Raw genomic sequence first — 6,319 nt, 5'->3', positions numbered from 1 at the left:
TACCGTCGACCGCCCGCATGCTCTTGAGCCGCCGCTCAAAAAAGTTCATTATTTCTTAAAAACTCATTATTTTCTTCTTTTCCTGTGCCAAGCTATCCAAAACACTCAAAGTTAGGGTGGACAGGCCAAAATTTTCCCCTCAATTTTTAGAAACCAAACTAATTTTATTTGAAAGTCCTTACCTTTGTGAGAAAAATGAGGGGTCATTTATTAGAATTGGTTAAGTATTCCCAAAGTTATTCCATTTTCAAAACACAAAAAAATCACCTTTTCAAAGAATCGCCTTCTTACACCACGCAAGCAAGAAATAATTTTCGGAAGCACCAAAATCGCGCCAAAAATGGCAGATGAAATCTAGTCTTCCGTGTGGCGGGGTGTGGGGAGTTTTGCTGGTACGGTCTGAAAATCGGCCCGATGACTGTTAAACTTTAGCTTATCGCTAATGAGCTGGAAATGATAGCTAAAAACAAATTTTACCACTAGAAAGCTGAAATCCTCAGCTTTCAGATGGTGTATGGTGATTAAATGAAATTTGAATTTATGAGCGAAGCAGTTTTGCTATATTGTGCACGTACCTTTAACTTCTATCCCAAGTGAAAATTTGCTATAAAATTTGCTATATAAATCACATCTTCCAACCGATGATTTTATCCTAATGACCTTGAACAGTGCGTCTCAAACCGCGATATTTCGAGAGCACGGAAGCGCGTCAAAACACCAGCTTTTTTAGAGTTTTGTCTCGTTTACCCAAACGCTGCAATCCTGCGTAGGCTTTGGGCTCAAGACTAGAACCCCCAATACGAGACATTGGCCTGACCGAAAAAAAATCATCATCATCAATTTTGTTAATTGTCAGAGTCGTTTACTCACTGGAAATACGCAACTTTCTGAAGTTTCGTTTTTTTTCGGTTGTGCTTCATTTTAAAAATAACGAAGATGAAAAGTTACCATCAATCCCGCGAGTAAAAGAAAGTACTCCGACTAGTCTACGAAAAGTGCGCTCGCGCGGCGAATAGAATATCTCGCAAATTAATATATGCATAAAACTGACGAAATCCTTTCTTTTTATGCTTAGGTGACGTCACCATCGATCCTGACTCAACAATGGAGAACCAAATTTGGCAATGTATAATTATTACGAGCGGCCGAGAAAGTTTGTGTGACGCAAAAATTGCGCGATAAACGAAGCCCTAGAAGAACGCCCACTGAAAATTGAAACCAGGAATTTATTGAATATTTCACTAATGAAGTATCAAACTTTTTGTTTTTTGTAATTATTATAAATTCATAATTTTTAAATACTATTTTTTGAATGTCAAAGGACAATTAAAGTGAATTTAAGCTGATTGGGTGGATATTGGGCGGACGGGCGTTTTGCACGTGCCGAGATTGGAAATTAAATGAGAGTAAAAGACGGGGGCGTCTTAGTATGTAATATTAATTCATTATTCTTTTATTTTTATTTTTCGCGAATGAAAAATGAATTTTTGATTTTTAAATTAAGGAAATATAGTATAATATATTGTATTTGATTGTCAATGCCAAAAGATACTTACGAATAATCTGCTGTGTTGCTTCGCTATTTACCCCCGGATTGTTTTAGTAGGCACTTCGGTCACGTAAATAAAAACACGTGTATATGTTGAAGCCGACTGTGGACTGACCGCAATTGCAATTACATAAATTATTGTGGAGGGAACGCTTGAGACGAATGTTTGGGAAATCAAAAAGACAACTTTAGTGAGAATGTTGAGTTTTGTTTATATGGCTGTTTGTGACGCACTGTTGAATGGTTTGGCTTGAAGCCACGCAAATTTTCTCGGTTTGGTAGCTAGGACTGCGAAAAATGCCGTTTTAAAATGGTGTACCCTAGCAGTGAACAGCAACAAAATTACCGGAAGCCGAAACACGGACTTAGATTCTGAAGTTGATCAAATTGCCGCGCGGGCGGCACGCATCTAAGCAATCTAAGCAGTGGTTCTTCGGTTTTTAAATGTTTATTTTGCTGTCAAATGGAAAAAATGGATTATGTGGTGTGTTTGGGGCATTAAGGCTCTTACGACCCTGTCTCTATAGCGGCTTTCGGGCTTTATTAGAAGAGGGATTTTTAGAGAGTCTCTTATTTTGCTAGCAACTTGCGAATTGAGGTGGAGTCTGGATCGCTTCGCAACCCTTATACAAAACGGCTAGTTAATTGAGGTTGAGTCTGGAAAGCTTCGCAACCCTTAATGAAACGAGCCACAAATCCCAAAATCCCACCACATCATTCAAAAATTTAAGGTCGGTACGAATCTTACTCACGGCAGACATCCTCATTACCCCTTCTGTCTTTCCAATTCCTATCTCTCTATCTCCTTTTCTATTTTCTGACCTTCTGAGACTTGTTTTCTGACTTCTACTAACTTTTCTATGAATTTCTCCAAATATCGACCCGACTGGGATTCGAACCCACCAAATGAAAGAATCTCTGATCAGAAACCCAGCACGCTATCCATTGAGCCACACTCGCACAGCAGAATACAAAATTTGCAAATACTTATAGAATGACAAAAAGGATGGGGGTAATGTTATTATAATATGGGTAAAAGTACCCCTTTTTGCGAAGCGAATTTATGAGCGAAGCAGTTTTGCTATATTGTGCACGTACCTTTAACTTCTATCCCAAGCGAAAATTTGCTATAAAATTTGCTATATAAATCACATCTTCAAACCGATGATTTTATCAAAATGACCTTGAATGGTTTGGCTTGAAGCCACGAAAACTTTCTCTGTTTGGTAGCTAGGACTGCGAAAAATGCTGTTTTAAAATGGTGTACCCTAGCAGTGAACAGCAACAAAATTACCGGAAGCCGAAACACGGACTTAGAATCTGAAGTTGATCAAATTGCCGCGCGGGCGGCACGCATCTAAGCAATCTAAGCAGTGGTTCTTCGGTTTTTAATGTTTATTTTGCTGTTAAATGAAAAAAAAAATAGTTTGAAGGGTGACAGAAAGGATCATCCCTTGACTTTTAACAGCAAGTATCAAGTATCAAAAAATAAGGTCAATCAATGAGAGGTTTTTGCAAGTCGCGCGGGTGGGAGGAGTGCTCTTTTAGTGAACGAAACTTACCTTGCAAAACCAAGTGGATATTCTATGATAAAGAAGTACGGAGGTAATCAAATTTGTCGAATTTGTCAAGAAATAAATCAAAACTGCCGAAGAATCAACAAGCCATCTTTGTACATTTTTGTTTTTGTTTGTGATGATTTCGACGGGCGATTCGTGATTCGAATAAAAATGTTCGATCGTTCGACGAATATCGTTCGATTTTATTAAGGCACCATTTACACTAGAATAACTAGAAGGAAAACAAAAGTTCGATGCGCGGGCAGCGGCGGGTGTCAGGCCATATTTTAGAAAGGCAAGGCAGCGTCCGTTGGTGGCCAAAAAGGCACTTTTCCAGTGTTTTTCCACTAAAAAGGCACCAATATTTTAGTAGCTTCAAGAGGGGCAGCGTCCGACAAGCGGACGCTTAAAGGGCATGAAAAATGGCCTGGGTGTTGTGCCGCCGTGGATTATATAATGTGTTTGGGGCATTAAGGCTCTTACGACCCTGTCTCTATAGCGGCTTTATTAGAAGAGGGATTTTTAGAGAGTCTCTTATTTTGCTAGCAACTTGCGAATTGAGGTGGAGTCTGGATCGCTTCGCAACCCTTATACAATACGGCTAGTTTTTTCAGGCAGGTTTTTTTATTCCCCCCCCCCCTTCTGAGGGCCTTGAGAGTAATCCAAAAGATAGTGATTACTGGATAAAGTTAAAGAGAGTGGGTAAAAAAGATTCCGCTCGCTAAAGAAAGTATAAAATCAAAAAAGAAGAAATACCTGACACAATTTTCGAAATTAAAGCCTGGCTTTGGGTACTCTTCGACTGCTGCCGACGCCATTTTTTGAATCTAGCTTTGTCATGTTGCTAGTGCGCAGGTACCTTATTTCACTTTCGATTTCGATATCTATTTTGATTCAATGTAATCTGCCGAACGAGTATTTTCAAGGGAGATTTTCGGAATAGCGATATTTCGTACAAAACTCAGAAGGCCAAATTAATTTTCTCATCCTTCGAAACGTTCTGAATAAAATATCCTTGCAAATCAAAGCCGAAAAATAGCTCTCAGTGCTGGGTGGTGGATATGATTGATACTTTTCATGTCAATTAAAGTAGATTGTAGTTATCAGTTCGGTACTTTGAAATATATACGTTGGACGAACCTTTTTTACAGTCGTAACTAGTCCAGACTCCAGACTCTATCACGAGCGTGTTTATCAATCCGAACGACAGGACGGACCTGGAGGACCAGCCGGACCAATAATGGCTTTATATCTAACTGTGATTTTTCGTCTTTGCCCATTTAATTTCAAATTTTCTAGCTACCCAGCACCATATCTTTCTTTCACTTCTTTATCTCTCCATTGCTATGGCAAGTCGGTGAAGCTGAGTTGGTTGGTAGGTATGTATTTTTGGAGACTGCAAAATCCGAAAATCCTTTGTCAAAAATTCTTGTTGCTCGCAAGAGCAGAGGAACTTGAATAGTCCAGACACGGTGTCGGTGCATCAGGCGATGGGAATTTGATGTTCTGTTTACCGTCGACCGCCGCATGCGCTTGAGCCGCCGCTCAAAAAAGTTCATTATTTCTTAAAAACTCATTATTTTCTTCTTTTCCTGTGCCAAGCTATCCAAAACACTCAAAGTTAGGGTGGACAGGCCAAAATTTTCCCTTCAATTTTTAGAAACCAAACTAATTTTATTTGAAAGTCCTTACCTTTGTGAGAAAAATGAGGGGTCATTTATTAGAATTGGTTAAGTATTCCCAAAGTTATTCCATTTTCAAAACACAAAAAAATCACCTTTTCAAAGAATCGCCTTCTTACACCACCAAGCAAGAAAGAATTTTCGGAAGCACCAAAATCGCGCCAAAAATGGCGATGAAATCTAGTCTTCCGTGTGGCGGGGGTGGGGGGAGTTTTTGCTGGTACGGTCTGAAAATCGGCCCGATGACTGTTAAACTTTAGCTTATCGCTAATGAGCTGGAAATGATAGCTAAAAACAAATTTTACCACTAGAAAGCTGAAATCCTCAGCTTTCAGATGGTGTATGGTGATTAAATGAAAAAATCCGCAATCTTGTTAAAAAATCACAATTTCTTCTTATTTTTCGAAATTCCAGACGGCCTGTAGATTTTCAAATAAAGCACTTTGTGATAGATTGTAGCCTAATCTTACCCTGGGTTTACTAAAAAAACGCGATTGAAAAGATGAACCAGCTCAATAGCGACAGCCATTTGTTTCAATGTGGGTCGAGAATTTTCCAGTGCCGTGGTCAGCGCTAAATCGCGTTTTCACCTTGACGTCGAAAAACATGAATATCTTTGGAAAGAAAATAGATACCTGGATGCAGTTTTTTTTACTTGTTTCCCTGATAATTCCTGATTGATTTAAAAAAAGAATGAACAGATTTGGATGATTTAAAGGTAAGTACTAATGCATTGAAGTTCATTTTTGTAAATTCTTCCTCGTTCCGCGCAAAAAATCCCGACGAGTGCGCACCCTATCAATGATCAAGTTCTACTGGAAGCACTTTTAACATCATAACTACTCTACTGATTCTTTTAAAGAGTTTGACTCCCTCGTGAGTTGTTTCCGTGCGAGCGATAAAGTGAAAGTAATAACCCACGGGCCTGGGAACAAAAAATAAAAAACCACCCTTCCACCCCCCCCACCGCCAAACTTGTTTATTTTTGATTTGATTGAAAGCGGGCTTTACGTGCCCCATTTATATCCTATATTTCTCGTGGGATTTGAGGTTAGCGGCAGACAAGCACTTCTGAAAGTTCTTACTATGTGTTGATGAAAGTAATGAGGTAAATCTTATTTTGAAGACCAGATATAGAAGGTTTTGTTTACATTCGTTCAAGTTTACATGCACGTTCAACTTTTTTGTGCATTGCCGGTGTATTATCTATTATATACCTATATATCAGATTATCAGAATCAATTAAATATCCTCCATCTACAATCCAATCCATTGACCATGAGCAACAATACCACCAAACAAAATAATCAAAGCAAGGTGCTGCCATCATCAGTTCACCCTATTTATTTTATACTGCCAACAGATCAGAAAAGTGGGTGAAAAATGCCATGTAATTGGTCTATCGAGTAGGACAGTCAGGCACATCCTGGCAAATGAACGGGGTATTTTTCACTTGCGACCATTGGCAAATGAACGTGGTCGAAAACGAAAGTGACGTAATAGCGCCGAATACCCAGTTTAATTGAACC

Source organism: Clytia hemisphaerica, unplaced genomic scaffold (genome assembly GCF_902728285.1).
Source record: "Clytia hemisphaerica strain Z4C2 unplaced genomic scaffold, Clytia hemisphaerica genome assembly, whole genome shotgun sequence".
NCBI classification, from domain to species: domain Eukaryota; kingdom Metazoa; phylum Cnidaria; class Hydrozoa; order Leptothecata; family Clytiidae; genus Clytia; species Clytia hemisphaerica.
The sequence above is the reverse complement of the archived record's forward strand: the minus strand, read 5'-3'. Positions refer to the sequence as shown.